This window comes from Chroicocephalus ridibundus, unplaced genomic scaffold, assembly GCF_963924245.1.
Source record: "Chroicocephalus ridibundus unplaced genomic scaffold, bChrRid1.1 SCAFFOLD_26, whole genome shotgun sequence".
NCBI classification, from domain to species: Eukaryota; Metazoa; Chordata; class Aves; order Charadriiformes; family Laridae; genus Chroicocephalus; species Chroicocephalus ridibundus.
In genome coordinates this window covers 774,273-791,960 of record NW_026961775.1, presented here as the reverse complement: position 1 = coordinate 791,960, position 17,688 = coordinate 774,273, and the positions used below count along the sequence as shown (strand labels likewise).

Genomic DNA, 17,688 nt, shown 5'->3' with positions numbered 1-17,688 from the left:
GTTGGCTTGTCTGGCTTTGTGAAGACAAGGACGGTCAGAGCAAGGCTCAGAACAAAGCTTCTGCCTCGTCCCCTGGAGGAAAGGTCCTGACCTTTTCCAAAATATGATGAAGTTTGGTGTAGGGCTTTTCAGGACTAACTGCGTTAAGGAACAAGGACTTAGGAAACCATCTAAGTTTGTATTTCACCTGCGTGAAACGTAGAGGAGTTAATTGTTAAAAGACATACAGTTTTAAACTAGAGCAGGGTGGGTTTAGATTAGATTAGACATTAGGAAGAAGTTCTTTACAGTGAGGGTGGTGAGACACCGGCCCAGGTTGCCCAGAGAGGTGGTAGATGCCCCATCCCTGGAGACATCCAAGGCCAGGCTTGATGAGGCTCTGAGCAACTTGATCTAGTTGAACATGTCCCTGCTGACTGCAGGGGGTTGGACTAGATGGCCTTTAGAGGTCCCTTCCAACCCAACACATTGTATGATTCTGTGATTCTGTGCTGCAAGGACCAAGTGCCGGCTGCTGGTGACACCCCTGTGTGTGTGAGTGGAATTTGGTGCCAGCTGCTGGTGGCAGACCAAGGGTGGAGTGTCCCTGAGCTGTGGTGTCAGCTACCGGAGCCAGTGGGCTCCCAGCGCAGGTACTGGAGCAGTGGGCTCCCAGCGCAGCTGCGGGGGCAAATGGGAGTCTTTAATCTCCAGCCACTGCAGCAGGGCGGGTCTGTGTCCCCAAAACCAGACACTGGGCGGGTGTGGAATGAGTGAGGGGCTCCGCGCCGGCCCCTGGAGCGGAACCGTGGGTCACAGCCCCTGTGCCTGGGGGGGGTGAGGGTCTGTATCTCCCCAGCTGTGTGTGCTGGGGGGGGTTGTACTCACCTGGAGCCCCTCTTTCCCATCCCGTGTCCCCGCCACAGCTCCCCCGGCCATCGGAGCCCTCACGCAAGGGAGGGCACTTGCCTGTCCCCTTCCCTGCTCCCGCTGCTGCCGTCGGGGACAGATGTGACACACACGGGGGTGGCAGAGGCGGTGCAGGAGGAGGGATGTGCTCCTCTGCATTGACCCCCCCCGCGGTGGCAGAGAGCCTGGAGGGGCTGCGCTCTGTGGTGCAGCCCTGTGCCAGGAGCAGTCCCCAGCTGAGACACAGCCCCCTCTTCCCCCATCCCAGCCTGCAGCCTCGCAGGAGCCATCTAATGCTGCTTTCCGAATGGCCTGCCCCCAGGATGTGCTGGTGCAGGGGGTCACACCTCCCCAGGTGCTGGACTTTGCACTTCGGGACTTTGCAAACATAAGAAAATACTTTCTTTCCTGTGAGCTACGCTAGCTGCCCAGAGGAGTTGTGGATTCTCAGTCCTTGTGTTACCAAAGACAGGCCTCTGCTTTGTTTCTAAAATGATCGTTTCTTACTAACCTTCTTATTGTGTGAGAAAGTAGCTAATTACTGACCTTCTTACTGTGTACAAAAAAACAGTTATTCACTGAGCTGATGTTACAGATAGCGATAATGAGGAGACAGCCAGAAGTAGCTCATCACCAAGGGTGTGATCACAAGAAGTAGTTAATCACCTCAAGGTTCTTCTGTACATCAAGTATGTACGCCTGTACCAATTAGGATAGAGTTACAGCTACTTGAAAGAACATCCTTATTATCTTCAAGAAGTTGGCAAACTTACAGCAAACTTTTACTGTCCTGAGATGACTCAATGCCTTAAAAGGATAACGTGAGGAAGGGTCTCCTTACCCAAATGACCACCGAGACACTCATGCTTGCGCAGAAGTGTTTTGCTGACGTAGCAAAATTTGGTATGTGTGTACAAAAAGACTATTCAGTCATCCTAATGAATATGTAAGCTTAGGTGGAGTTATGTATTAGGTAGGCGGAATAATGAGAATATTTTGTGTATAAATAATGGGTGAATATCCCCGGTAAGGGGTGCTAGGTTTGTGGGTTTTTCCCCCTAGCACCCGACAGCGAATAAAGCAATATCTCCTCTCTGAACTACTTTTGGTTTCGAGGGCTTTCATTTCAGGTAGCACTTGGAGGTATTCAAAACCTGATGGGACGTGACCTAGGCAGCCTGCCCGAGCTGACGCGAGGGGTTTGGTTCCTTCCCAGCGCAGCTGTTCTGTGATTTGGTGCTTCTGTGGATCCTCCCCCTGGCTCCTTCGGGCACACCTGGCTTCTCTACATGGTTACAGGTACAAACTGCTGCTTGTTCACGCCAAAGTCCCCGTGCGACACAAGCGATCCTTAATCCTGTCACTACACACACAGAAGAACAGCAAGGCAGGAGGAGGAAGTACCTGGACACGTATTTACAGGGATTTACTGGAGAAAAGAAGAGGACGTCTCTGCGGCTCAGGGAGTTCCTACTTTGCCACTGCGATGTTGTTTGTCGTGGACTGAAAACCAGACCCTGGAAAGATTTCCTGGGTGCCATCCCTAGGGATTGTCTGGAACTAGGAGAGCCCAGAGACTGCCACCAACTACAGGAAGGGAGGAAAATGGCACAACCTGAGGAGATCCCCGAGTCAGGCCCTTTATGCAAAAATCAGAAAAAATTCTCCTGGATAAAAGCATACATAAACAAAAGAGAGAGTAGCAACCTCCTTGGAAGCTGTCAAATCAGAACGATCAAAATCAAAAATTCCTGGGAACAGGCTAAACATCCATCCTCACATGCAAAGCTCTCAGAGACTTCAAGGAGGGCCTACTCAATCCCTCAGTGCTGTTCTCTACATCCCTACCCTCACTCCCTCTGCCCTCTGCTCCCCTCCCAACCTAACGGAGATCCAGGCAGGACCCAAAAAGCTGCTGTTATGCCTGAGCAGAGGCCAGCATCTCCCACCCTCCTTATGACGGCCAGCCAAGACTGCAGCGACATCCCAACCATACACATTGGTTACCCCCTTTTGGCTTTAAAGGAAATATCCATAAATGCAGGGAACATCCCCTCATTCCCAAATCACTTTTAACTTTTAGCCCGTCTCTGTGAGAGCATCATGAGGCCAGAGACCTTGCCTGCGGACCAGCCTGCTCAAGAAGTGTGACATTTATTCCACCTGGGCTTTTCCTCTTTCAGGGAGCCAGATTCTGCTGTGTTCTTTCATTTAATCCAGATCTGATCAACCTTTGGAGGGAAGCAGAGAAGAACAACTGTTAAATCTGCCCGATAGTGACCACTGCCTGACACCCCAGTGCACTGCAGGGACCAGCAAGACCTCTGCTTCACCCCATCCTGCTCCAAGTGCCTTCCAGAGCCCCCTCTTGCTGTCATCCCCATTCCCCAACTGCTGCTCCCCCTGCCCAGGAGCTGTCATGGGGAGGGGTGCGGGGAGCTTAAAAGGCTGAGCTGGTCTGAGGATTTCTGTTCCCCTGAAGACCCTTCACCAAGGCAATTCCTCTTTGTTCAAAGCGTGCAAACCACAATCAGCACGCCTTTCGTGCAGCAGGGTGCCCCTCTTAATTGATCCTCCAGCCAAAACAGCACAGCACAAGACCTTGTGGTCTTGGAAGAACTCCGTCAGCAGCCCCACGAATGAGCCTGTTCTGAACAGACCCTGGCCTTCCTTCAGAATAAGGACCTTCATAGCAGAACCCTTCTTTGACTGAGAAGAGACACAACCTCCCCATGCTCGCAATGCAAAGATCTCCCAGTGCTGGAGACGTGGAGTCTTTGCTCCGTGCTGGCTGGGGATAGGACAACCATCTAAATCCAACCTCAGATCTTACACCATGAAACAGCAATATAGTTCAACCTCTCAACAACCTTAAGAAAGAGGTAAATATCTGAATGGCAATTCTAGAAATGGGATACGACTCTCCAGGTAGGAGGCTAACATGGCCAGGAACTGACTGGATGCGGCTGGACCAAAGCAATAGCAAAATTAGAGCTACCAGTGGGCATTAAGTGAAAATCCATCCACTCCTCCACACAAGGTACACCTGGAAGCCACCCCAAGGGTGTAGGACCCAGGTCAAGGGAAGAAGATGCCTGGAGGAAGACTTTCACACACTCCTCTTGTCCCCGGGGCAGGCAGGCGGGGAGCATGGGATGAGCAGGGAGCCATTGCTGCAGGCTCATCTCCATGGCAGCCCCTCCCCATCCCTGCGGCCCAGCCCCAGCCCCATCGAGCGCTGCCTGTGGGGCAGCCAGGGAAATGCCCTGGGAAGCCCCAGGTCCCTCACCCCACGCTCTGCTGCTGCCAGGTGGAATCCTTCAGCCCCTCTCACAGCAGCAGCGCCCCAGCATCTCCCAGCTCATCGAAACCGATGTCCAGCTCCCACAGGCTCCGGTTGGTGCCCAGCGCCTCGGCCAGGTTCCTGCAGCCGGTGCCAGTGATCTGGCAGCACCGCAGCCTGCGGAGAGATGCCCCAAAGAGGAGCCAGGGGTGCCGTCAGCCCCCCCCGGGGTTGTATTCCCCGGGGGAATACAACAGGTCTCGTCACAGGTGGGATGACAGACGTGCACACACCTCACTAGGCCGTTGCCCAAAAGGAATGGCCACAAATCCCACCTATAACCCCAAAATGCACGTCCCTTGGCCAGTGAGGGACCAGCGCTGGAGACAACCCCTGCTCCCAGCGCAGCCCAAGAATATCCACATACAAGAGGAAGTGCCCATTGGACACAGCCATGAGGAGAGCTCCCCCCCCTTCCTGGGAAGTCGGCCCAGCTGGGCACCTCTGTGAAGTGCTGTTAGACAGATACACGCAGGACAGGGAAGAAACAAGAGGAACTGGAGGTCTGCGTGCAGTCTCAGGGCTTTAGTAGCTCATCGGGGTCACAGAGTCATACTGGGGTAGCTCAAAATGAGTGGATACAGGCTTTTTTTGGATGGACATGCTGGGAAAGAAGGGTGGGGGACTTGCCCTTTACATGAGAGAGCAGCAGATCACAGCCCTGGACTTCAGGGGAGCCGACCCTGGCCTCTTCAAAGACCTGCATGGAAGAATCTGATGAGAGACTGTCCTCCAGGGAAGAAGGGTCAAGGAGAGCTAGTTGACAATCAAGGATCACCTCCTCCAGGCTCAACAACCAGACCATCCATCAAACACGAAAAGGAAGCATACAGGAGGTAGAAGCACAGGAAGGTGTCTTGGGAAGAATACAGAGATGCTGTCCGAGGGCAGGGATCAGGTTAGGAAAGCCAAAGCCCAACTGGAGTTGAATGTGGTGAGGGATGTGAAGGGCGACAAGAAAGGCTTCTCTAGGTACATCCCCAGCAGAATGAATAATACAGAAGATGTGGGCCTGCTGCTGAACGGGAGCAGGGGCCTGGTCACAAAGGACATGCAGAAGGCCAAAGTACTGAATGCCTTCTTCACCTCAGTCTTCACTGGTAAGACTGGCCTTCAGCAATTCCAGGTCCCTGAGAGCAATGGGAGAGTCCACGGTAAGGCAGGCTTATCCTTGGTGTTTAAACAAATGGGACACAGGTAAGTCCGTGGACCTGGTGGGATGCAGCCACGAGGGCCATGGGAGCTGACTGGTGTCACTGCGAGGTCACTCTTGATAATGTCTGGAAGGTCATGATGGTCAGGGCAGGTTCCTGAGGTCTGGAGAATGCAAATATTGCCCCTGTCTTCAAGAGAGACAAGAAAGAGGATCCAGGGAACCACTGATGTACTTTAAGAAGGTAGAATGTACTTTTAAAAAGGTAAAATATATTTTAGAAGGTAGAATCTCTCATTAAGTAAGTAAGAATAAAGAGCTGTAAAAAGGCCCTGTGAAACCAGACGCTTGGTATCAACAATAAATGCCTTCCTAATGTATATACCTTTGAAGAAGAACAGAAGGCTGATAATAAGGAACATCCCATCACAGGGGATGCCGAAACCGTCTGAAAAGCAGACAGCTGCTGGATAAGGCATAAAGTCAACAAAAATTTGCAGTAACTGGGGGGAGAGGTAAATGTGGCAGTGGGAGATCGCGACCACCAACTCAAGTGGAGACTGGATTGGACCCCAAGGTGCTGGAGCATGCACATAGCAATGAAAGGACCTTGTTACTCCAAATGAAAGCGAGAGACTGTACTAACCAATAGAAATTGTTATGATAAGGTACTAACCAATTATTATAATTAAGGGCATGTATTTCTGTGTTTTGGACCATATAAATATTCGGAGGGGTTTGTAGGCCAGTGTGCTAGCTTTGTGGATCACCACCCAGCACTCATCTCTGCAGACATTAAATAAATAGCTCATACCGCTACTCTGTGCGTATATTGGCGTCGCACACCAGGTAAATGACCCCACTTTGGGACAATACTCTAGGCTGGTCAGTCACCTCCATCCCAGGAAAGGTGATGGAGCAAATAATCCCGGGAACCAATTCTGATCACAGGAAGGACGGGAAGGTGACTGGAAGGACTGCATGGATTTGCAAAGGGCAAACCACGTCTGACCAACCTGACAGCTGTCTTTGCTAAAATGAGTGGCTTGGTGGATGAGGAGAGAGTACTGGATGTCATTTATCTGAACTTCAGAAGGGATTTTGACACTGTCTTCTGCAACACCCACTTAGACACACTAGTGGCTAGGAAAGGCTAGGAAAGCAGACATGAGATGGATTTAAAACATTTTAAACCGGCGGAACGGCTTGACTCAAGGTTTGTGGCACTGGGTCCACCTGGAGGCCAGTCACCAGTGGGATACCCCAGCGATCAACACTGGGGCTGATACTGTTCAACATCTTCATTAGACACAAGGACCAAGTGCACCCTCAGCAAGTTTGGAGGTGACACAAAAGTAGAGGAGTGGCTGACAGCCCAGGCCTTGGCTCGCAGATACAACTGCACCGATGGGGTCTGTGCTGCCCACAGCAGAGCCTATGGGGAACAGAGACGGGCAGGTGGGCACCTCGTTCAGAGAACCTTTTCTTCTGGGTTGGGTTTTAAAGCTTCCTTGGGCAAAGGTATCCCAAGAGAGTGTCCCCACCAGCAGTGACTGTGACAGAGAAGCATGGCTGAGAGCGCACAGCCCAGCAAGAGGAACTGCCTGGAAACACTGAGGCATGTGTTTGGAGATCGATAACTGTAGCCATGCCCAGGTAGCCAGGAGTCACACAGATCAGCCGACAGAGGACTGTGGTAGTAGTGGAAGGAAATGGCAGGGGCACTTTCTCTTTGAGCATTTCCATGAGTCTTTTCACTCCTGTCAGTGGCATGTTTTTGAGATACACCTGTGGGTTGGCCCAGTTGTTGTGCTTCGTTTCACCCTGTGGAGCAGCCTCAGAGGGTGGGAACTGGGTGCCTCTGTGATGAGCTGGTCCCAGAAGTTCTACTCTGGGAGCACAACTAATGCGCTCCGGCTGTCTGTAGGCTTCCAGTCCATAGCACAAGCCCAAAGGTAAGCCGAAAGGAAAGCAACCCAAAACATCCCAAGAGTGAACATCAGGCCCTCTACATCAGCAGTTTTGTTCACAAAATCACAGAATGATAGGGCGTGGAAGGGACCTCTGGAGATCATCTAGTCCAAACCCCCTGCCAGAGCAGGGTCACCCAGAGCAGGCTGCACAGGAATGCGTCCAGGCGGGTTTGGAATGTCTTCAGAGACGGACACTCCACCACCTCTCTGGGCAGCCTGTGCCAGGGCTCTGCCACCCTCACAGGAAAGAAGTTCCTCCTCATGTTGAGATGGAACTTCCTATGCTCAAGTTTGTGCCTGTTACCTCCTGTCCTGTTGCTGGGCACCACTGAAAAGAGCCTGGCCCCATCCTCCTAACACCCATCCTTTAAGTATTTATAAGTGTTGATAAGATCCCCTCTCAGCCATCTTTTTTCCAGACTGAAAAGACAGAAGTTCCTCAGCCTTTCTTCATAACAGAGATGTTCCAGTCCCTTCATCATCTTGGTAGCCCTTTGCTGTCCCCTCTCCAGCAGTTCCCTGTCCTTCTTGAACCGGGGAGCCCAGAACTGGACACAGTGCTCCAGGTGCGGCCTCACCAGGGCAGAGTAGAGAGGGAGGATGACCTCCCTCCACCTGCTGGCCACACTCTTCTTGATGCACCCCAGGATGCCATTGGTCTTTTTGGCCACAAGGTCCCATTGCTGGCTCATGGTCATCCTGTTGTCCACTGGGAGTCCCAGGTCTCTTTCCACAGAGCTGCTCTCCAGCAGGTCAGCCCCTAACATGATGCATGGGGTTATTCTGTAGGAATGTGTCTGAGAGAAAATGGTCATGTGAGCCAGCCTCCCTACTATGAGAGATTAGATTAAGAGCAAAACAGGTGGTAGAAGATGGAATTAGTATATGGGAAAAATGAGAACTGAGAAGGTAGAAAACATGTTGTGCTAATGACTAAGTAATTTACTATGTGAATTCTTGTAACCAATCTGATCTGTGAATGAACTGCCTGCACAGCGCGTGGACGGTGTAACTAGCTAATCAGAAATAAGCAAGTAGCATGTACAGCTACAACACAGGGTATAAAAGATGATGATCTGTGCTTAATAAACGGCTTCTGTTGATTCACATTGGATCGTCTGGAGTCCAGTTATTTCTCCTCATTATTCCTCCCCAAACTAATACATTCCTGTATTAGGAAGGCACGTGCGAGCGGCACGTGGTTCTTTGTTGCCATCTGAGGCTAAACCACGACACTCCCCATGTATCCAATGTCCCAGCTCTTCTCTTCTTGCAAATTTGGATGCAACCTTTCATCAGACCCATCTTCTCAATAATTCCTGCTGGTTCTTATCCCCAACCATCCTTCCCACTACTTTGGGCCCATCATGATACAAGGCCTGTACTTGAGCCCTGAAATTTGTGATGGCAGCCCCAGGGCCAAGAAGGCTGTGAGGAAAAAGGACTGATGGGAGAGGGAGTGTTAACAGCATGTGAAAATCCCTGGGGAGCCCTGAGTCCCTCACTACAGCCTCTCCAGCCGGCAGGAGGGATGCTTCAGCCCCTCGCACAGCAACTGCCCCCCAGTGTCTCCCACAGACTCGGGCTGGCGCTGAGCACGGCAGCCAAGCTGGTGATCTGGCACCACTGCAGTCTGCAGGGGAGGGACACAGGAGCTGTGGGACTGTCACAGCCACCAGGAGACAAGCCATACCCACCCACCCACCAGCCTTCCCAGTTCAGTCCCACTAGTCCGCGACCCTGAGCTTCCCCAGTCACTGGGCTCTCCCCAAGGCTACAGACAAAACAAATTTAGAATTTCTGGGCACTTTGTTTTGTTCACAAAGTCCTCTCAGTGGGCACCCACTAAGATCCCACCAGGGAAGCAGTAATTGTGCCGCTCATTCCCATGGCTTGGCAGAGCACTCTAGAGCCACAGGAGATGCCCAAAATGGCTCAAACACCCAGGCAGAGGTGGCAGAGATGGCACAGGGCCTGCACAAGAGCCCCAACGCTCAACACAGCAGCCAATGTAGAGATGGGAGTAAAGGCAAGGACGGGGAGGGAGCCTTGTGGCCCAGCCCAGGATGACTTGCCCATGGCAGAAGAGGGACTTCTCACAAGGATGTGTCCTCTGCCCTCCTCTGGTGCCTGCTCACGTGGGACTGAACACCCCGGGCTCAGCAGACACCAGGTCTGGGGAAACAGGCACCTGGAAGGGCACCACTTTCACACACTCCTCTCGTTCCCCGTGCAGGCAGGTGGGGAGCATGGGATGAGCAGGGAGCCAGCGCTGCAGGCTCACCTCCATGGCAGCCTCTCCCCATCCCTGCGTCCCAGCTCCAGTGCCATCCCAGACCCCATCAAGGGAAATGCCCGGGAAATGCCCCAGGGGGCCCTGGGTCCCTCACCCCATGATCTCCAGCCGGCAGGTGGGTTGCTTCAGCCCCTCTCACGGCAGCCGCACCCCAGCATCTCCAAAATAATTATCACCCAGGTGCAGCTCCCGCAGACGTGGGCTGGTGCTGAGCATGGCAGCCAGGTCCCCGCAGCCGGCGCTGGTCAGCTGGCAATGTCGCAGGCTGCAAGGGAGATGCAGGAAAAGGAGCCACAAGACCATCACAGCCACCCGGAGAGATGTAACCACCCACGTGCCTCTCAAAGGGCCTATGCCCACACACCACGGCCAGAAACCCTGCCCACACTCATGGGATCCAGTGCTTGGCCAAGGGCTCAGCGCTGGAGCCACCGCCTGCTCCAAGCCCAGCCCTTGGCCTCCTCTGAACCCATTTCTTTCCAGAAGGGAACAAAGGGCTCTTCTCAGTGCTGCCTAATGGAAGGATAAGAGGCAACAGCCACGAGTCGCAACACAGGAAACTCATTAGACTTCAGATCTCTCTGACCCCCATCCCTCCACCATAAGTGTGGTCAAACAATGGAACAAGACCCCGGAGGGACTGTGGGATCCTCATCCTTGGAAACATTCCTAACCCAGTGGACAGGACCCTGAACAACTCATTATGGCAGCCCAGCTTTGAATGTGAAGAAGTCCTACATGACCTCTGGAGGACCCTCCTACCTAAAGTACTTTATGATTCTGGATCTGGACAAGACCCTGCTGGTTAACTGCCCTTCTGCAAATGGCTGGAGCTGTGGAGAGTCTGGAAAACAGGCCTATTCCTACAATCCTTCAGACCCTGCCTGCCTTCAGGACATACACGTAAGGATGCACTCCTTCAACCGAAAACGTGACAACACTAACTCCCCCTTTGCCAACCCAACCCTTACTGCTGGGCTTGCTCATTCATGGCAGGGTTGCAAAATCCCGCCATGCAAAGGCTGATGTAAAGACCTCCACTGGCCTCTCCAGGACATCCTTCTTCTGCCCAGCTGTTCTTTTCCTGCATGGAAGAGAGGGCAAGCAAGACCATTTTAGTTGTCCAGCCCACCTGCCTGTGTTTTGGGATCCATTTCCTCCCACATTAGCTCCATGCGACCACCCTAGCTTCAGCCATGTCCCATGTCCCAGTACAACAGTGGGGACCTCAAGCTCAGCAGCACTTTCACCCACCCCATCATCGCGGAAGAGCTGCCTTCCCTCTTAGGTGTTATATCCTCTCTCAGCGCACCTCTCTGATGAGCACCATTTGGGAGACACCGCTTCCATCTCCACATCCCAGCTGGCAGAAGCAGCTGCCCAGCCCCAGCCCCACAGAGTGCTGCCCAGGGAAATACCCTGAGGAGCTCCGGGTCTCCCACCACAGTGTCTCCAGGCAGCAGGAGGGATGCTTCAGCCCCTCGCACAGCAGCCGCAGCCCAGTGTCTCCCATCTGCCTGTCTTGCACGTCCAGCTTCTTCAGGCTCCAGCTGGTGCTCAGTGCTGCAGCCAGGTCCCTGCACGCGAGGCTGGTGAGCTGGCACTGCCACAGGCTGCAGGGAGACGCACCAAAGAGGGGACGGGGGTTATCAGAGCTGCTGGAACAGACACACCTCTCACAGGGAAAAACCACAGGGGTCGAGTCCAGCCTGGTATTGACAGCTGGTGCCATGAGCAATAGCCCCAGTACAAGGGCAAGAAGCTACCTCAGGAAGGCTGGCTATGGGATACAGCCCGTGAGGGGCTGTATCTGACCAGGTCTGTGGACACTCAGAGCCCCAGATGGCCCAGAATCCAGGTGGGCATGCTGTTTGGGGGTACCCATTCACCAGCCCCACACACGATCACTGCAACGTGGAGCAGGACAACAGACCTGTTTTCTCGCACTGCGCTTGCATCTGACTTGCTTGTGCTGTTGAGGCATTCTTCACCACACTTCCTCGGTGTTGGGGAGGGAACTCTGGGATCTCTCTTCCTGACACTGATGGGGAAACAGGTGCAGGGTAGTGCCCAATACTACCACACCTCCTCAAACTCCTCGCCAGTCCCACTGCTGACCTTGGAAGTGCACCTACAGTGCCGTGAAAGAAGACTGTGCTTTGATAGTGCCCAATGCCACAAGAAAGCCTCACCACAATGAGGAGGTTGCACCCCACAGAGGAGAGGGGATAGAGGCAAAAAACATGCTTTTACAGGGGTTATGGTTTTTCCAGTACCAAACTCCTGAAAAGCCTTCTGCAACATGAGACATCTCTTGCCCCGTCTCAGGAGTCCGGGCTCGTTTTCTGCTGTGCTGAGCATCTCTTCCAGCTCACTCAGGACTCGTGGGCACTTGCCTTGCCATACTGCTGAGAGGTGAACAGATCTCTCCTAGCTGGCTACCAGAGCCCTTTTCCCAATCAAGCATAGCACTCTTGTGAGCAGATCTCCACCACAGACTGCCAGCCTGCACGACGCCAACAGAGTCAAGTGCATCAAGGGAGAAGCCTGCAGCTTAACCCCTTCCAGACTCAAACAGGGTGGTCCAAGCTTTTTGCTCTGCTTCTCTGCTAGGTCCCTCTCTTAATCCAAGTCAAACCTTCCAGCCTTTCAGACCAAGGGCTACAGGGAAAGGGGTAGTGAAAAAAAAAAAAACAGGTTTGCATTTTCAGGAAGTGCAAATGAAAAGGCTTTTAAAAATATCTTTGCAGTGCCTCCCTCTACTAGGGCAATGTGGTGGAGATAAGCACCTGTATTTCCTGCAGAGGAAAAACCACTCTGGCTTGGTCCTTTCCTGGACCTAGAAGAGACTTTGTAGAGACAGTGGATGGCTACACAGCTCCGCAGGTCCTTTATGGAGCTGCTCACATAAGCAGGTCTCAACTCCATCAGCATGGTCTCCACAACAGCCTTAGTCAATCCGGAATAAAATGAGGAAGGGGTCGGGGGAAGAGTTTTGTTAATAGGAACGTGAGAAGAGTCCCTTCGCTATAATAGCATTAGTTTGACGGGAAAGCAAACTACCATTTTTCTAGCATTTTTAGTTATTAAAAAGGGAGAGAAGACCAACTTAGTGGCTCAAGGAACTTTGTCACTGTGGTGGTCAAACAATACAATACTTACAAACAAGGTCTCTCTGGGGGTCCTGGAATAACCTCATTTTCATGGTCTTCCCATGTAAGGAAGTACCATTCAAGATGAAGGGAGTCCAGTCCCTTCCAGTGTTTGACACAGAAGGAGAAAACCCTTTGATCAGGGTCAGGCTGATGTCTCTCAGAGCAATCCCCGTGAAAGGCTCCAATGCACGGCTCACAAATGTTTCGTCTTGACTCTCGAACAAACAGTGAAATATAATCAAGTCATAAATCACTCTATCAGAACCTGAAGCTACTCCTTGGCTTATCTGAATCCACCTCAGCAAATCTTCCTCAATTTGAGGTGAAGTTTCACATCCAGTTATTTCCTTCAGCTTCTTCTTTAGTTCCTTGTTGAACAGGCCAAACAGGAATCACACCACTATCAAACGTGTTTTACATTCACTCTCATTTTCAAGCACTACCTTTATTGTCTTCTCAGGAGTCCTTGAGTGTCCCCTTGCATCCCCATCATCCCCCAGTGCATAGAACAACACTGCAAAAAACTCTTGAAAACTCAGATGAATGAAGCTGTAGACAGTCACGCACTCCCAATCTTTTCTCAGAACACTCTCATTCATAAAAAGGGAGGAGAGAACTGGGTGATTTAAGACATGTTCCTCAATCTCCTTTTCCTCAAAGAGCATCTCCTGCTTCCAGATTCAATCAGCAGCCAGGCAGCAAAGTCTGCCCAGGAACTTCTTCAGATCCTGCTTCAGATCTTCTTTCCCACACTTGAGTAATCTGGAAAGGTAGGACACCTACAGCTCTGTGATTGTTGTAGGAGCCTGTGAAAGATCTTTCCCTTCATCAAGTTCTTGTTCAAGAACAGCACAGATGGTCCAACACGCAACGGGTACAAGGCACATGGTAAAAAGAATGTCATTTCTTTTGACAAAGCTAATGGCTTTCCTTGCTTTGTCTTCATCCATGAAGAACTTGTGGAAATATTCCTCCCTCTCAGCTTCCTAAAACCCCAGTATCTCTGCAAAACACTCTGTCTTTAAACACTGCTCCAGGCTTTGAAGAGCTGTTGGTCTTGTGGTGATGAGTAAGGAGGACTCTGAAAGGAGAGTCTTCTCCAATACGCTGCTCAGAATAATTTCCATGGGCTTCTTTTCCTCAGCACTTGAGCATGAATTACATTTTGGTTGTTCCAAGGAAAACCTCATTTCATCAAAGCCATCAACGATGAACAGAAGCTTCTGGGGATTAGCCAGGATGTCTCTAAGTGGTGCCTGTCAATCAGGACAGCAATCTGACATCAAGTCACCCAGACTCAGCATGTCCTCCTGCTAGGAAAGGTTGATCTCTACAGCTTATGTAGAAAGCATAGTCAAACTGCGCATAAAGGGCTCTGTTTGCCCAGTCTAACATGATCTTTCTTGATGTCACCGTCTTTCCAATCCCTGCAGCTCCCACTAGCACAAAGATCTGTGGTATTTGCCCTCTTTTATCAGGCTGAAAAAGAGTTTCCACAGTGATGGTAGGGTCAGCACCTTCCCTACTGGCCTCCTCATGTCTCATGTCAAGAACACAGGACCTTGTGTTCTTGTTCAGTTCTGTTCTGAGTCTTTGCAACCTTCATCAGCTTGGCATATCTGCTGCTTAGAGACATGTTCCCAGCCTGGCGAGTGTTCACCTCTCTAGAAGTACAGAACTCTCTTGCTGCATGGTCTCTGTACTTCTGCCTGTAATCTACACCAATGAGAAACATGAGCACCACCTTCTAATAAAGGCAAACTTCGCATTAGCCTCTCAAAATTATTCCCACAACACATTCCCAGTATGCAGCACTTGTTCTACACGACGGTTTTAGATTTCCAAAGACCTTTACAATGGCTTGCACTGAGTAACCACCTGAGCAATTCTATCTACCTCTTATTTAGGGAAGGTGGGGGGAACCAGCTCCTCCTCACACGGCTCCATTAAGTTTAACCAAGTAGGGCAGAAGGAACCCAATGGAGGAAGAACACATTGGTGGGAAAGACTGGTGAGTATTTACTTGGAAAACAGTTGCTAAGCATGCTCCTCTTTCCGTAAAGCACCCTGGCTTCTCTACCAAAGCAGGAGAGGACTTACACCTTCGTTTCTCAAATGGAAGACACATGGTTAATGGTGTGTCCCCTGGCCCAAATCAGACTCGGAGAGCAGAGCTCCAGCCAACCTCCACTGCAATAAGCGGGTGATACTGTCGGTTGCTTAGAGAACACCCACTGAATCACCTCTCTTCTTCAAACTCTGACAGAAAAGGAGGATCTGATGTGTCCCTTGTATTCCCTACGTGCACAGATGGCTCTGCACCGTTATCTCCTGGCTGAGATAGCTGCGTGTAGCATAGTAGCTTCTGCTGAAATGTCACATACCGTCAGCTGATGTTCCGGGACTGGGAGCTGAAACTGCAAAATGAACATGAGTATTACCATAGCGGTGTGGCAGAGTCCCAGAGACAACACTCAGTGGCAGCGGATCCCTCATGAGCCTGCCCAAAATCCTAGCAGATAAGGCAGAGTTCTGCTACTGGTAGTGCCACACGAGCACTGTGAACGTTCCCTGTCCTCTGCAAATCAACCTGCCTTGACATTGGGAAGGAGCCCCCTCTCCTCCCGGGGAGCCCCAGGTCCCACAGGGGGACATTCTTCCGTCCCAGAGCAGAACAAATTACCTGAGCTGCGGGCCACAACCCACCCCACCTCATCAAGAGGGCACATAGAGCCCCAGAGCAATCGTGGCAGCAGTCCCCAAAATGGGCAAGGGTGGCATTGGCAGGAGGGGGGCCCTGCAGCTTTCCCCCCAGCAAGGAGAGCACTGGCCTCCTCTCCTTCTCCCCTTGCCCTAGGACTTGAAATCTGCTCTCAGCCTTTTGAGGAGGAGTGAGCTTCATGCTTTTTCCAGGGAGCAGGCAGAGAAAAAGAAAGAAAAGCTGTCAGTAACCTCCTGCTTCCTCACCTTCTTCTTCCTTCTGCCTCAGGTGAGCTACCATGTCTCCCTTCCAGCACATGGACGGCCACCTTCATCCACTGCAACCTCTGATCCGCAGCACTTGTGCACGCCCTCAACTGCGTCATCAGTGTGGGGCGGGTCTCAAAACACCAGAGGGTGAAGGGTTAAGGCAAATACCCCGAACCCACAGACCTAGCAGGGCAATTGTCACTTGCCTGGCACATAAATATTTCTTGAGAGACGTATGCAGCCATCTGGCCAACCCTGGATAAGCTCAGACCAACAAAAAAGAAAATAAAGAAAAAGAAGGAAGAAAAAACTCTTCTGTCAAGGAAGCAGTAAAAAAGTGCAAAAAGGGAAGTGGTTTGGGGAAATCAGTTCCAATGGTCTGTATCCCCCCAACCACATGTGCTGGGGGTGTGTGTGTGTATTCACTAGCAAACTTCAGGAGCAGGGGGGCCTCGGGTCCGGGCTGGGGTCTCAGGTGGGCAGGAGTCGGTGCTGGTAGCTGGGGGGACCCGTGGGTGTTGGGTGCCCGTGGGACGGGGGTGCGAATGCTGCCTGTGTGGAGCAGCAGCACCGAGCTGGACCCATGGGGTAGGTCAGGGACCCATGGGGTGGGTTAGAGGGCTGGGGTCCGGGCAGGGGTCCCGGGTGGCAGAGGCGCCGTGCTGGTGCTCAGGGTCCCGAGCGTGCCCGTGTGCCTGCAGGAGTGACCGTCTGCCGGTGTTGGCCCCGGAGGAGGAGGGGACATGGCTGCAGGTGCTGGTGTGTGATGGGGGTCCTGTGTGCGGGTGCTGCTGGCGGCAGTGTCTTGTCTGTGTCAGGCTGTGTGACCAGCCATGTCTGTGTCCTCTCTGTGTCCTGTGTCCGTGTGTGTCTCTGGGAGACGTGCTCAGCTTCGCCGCTGGTTGAAGCAGCAAAGGGGAAAGCAGCAGCCCTGTCCCTCATCCTGGGCAGAGACCCTGGGTCCCTTGGCACTGGGACGACCAGGCTACAGTGGCCAGGCAGGAGGCAGCCACTCCTGACATCCCTTAACAGTTTCACAGTTGGCAGGATCTGGTCCAGCCGTGAGCATTCCCGAGATTACTTCGTTACTTGTCTATAATGATTATGTGATGGGGGACTGATCCCTTGCTAATGTGCCCGCAATGATATACTTGTAACCAAACTGTTAGAAGGTTTCTCCCTTTGTAGAGCACTCTCAGCATCTTCCACAGAGGGACGACATCGGCACTGCGAGGAGCTGCAGGGGCTTCAGCCAGGCAGCTCCGTAGCACTCTCCTGCCCAACGGCCTGGAAGCTGCAGAGACTTGATTTTACACTGTTTGAGGGCTTGGGGACTTTTGCTCTTTTCTAGGCAATAGACAAGTCAAGCTGCTGAACTACAGCTTTTTAATGATGAAGGAAGAACAGTAATGTTTATTGAGAGCTTGCTCGCCATCATGTTATTGATAAATAGGTAGATAAACAGGGTACAAACAGGCAAATTTAACCTGCAGCCAGGCAATATGTAAAAGTATTGCTCAATATTTGCAGCGCGATTACCGGGATCTGGGGAGAAATCAAACACATAAGTTAAATGCTGTGAGTTTGTTTTATAGCCTCGGTGCTGTGATGGCCATGTCACAGTGAGCAGGAGGGCAGTTGTGCCTGTGTCCCCATGGTGTCACAGTGAGCAGGAGGGCACCAGTGGCTTGTGTCCCCGTGGTGTCGCAGCAGGCAGGAAGGCAGTGGTGGTTGTGTCCTGTTCATGTCACAGCAGGCAGGAGGGCAGAGGTGGCTGCATCTCCATGGTGTCACAGCAGGCAGGAGGGCAGCAATGTTTGCGTCCCCGTGGTGTCACAGCAGGCAGGTGGGCAGTGGTGGCTGTGTCCCTGTGGTGTCACAGCAGGCAGGTGGGCAGTGGTGGCTCTGTC

General features: G+C 52.1%; 1 pseudogene; it reads right to left on the bottom strand.

Moving 5' to 3' along the window:
* Window positions 1-4,218: 4,218 nt before the first annotated feature.
* LOC134509658 (NACHT, LRR and PYD domains-containing protein 12-like) lies at window positions 4,219-15,809 on the bottom strand (annotated as a pseudogene).
* Window positions 15,810-17,688: the final 1,879 nt, after the last annotated feature.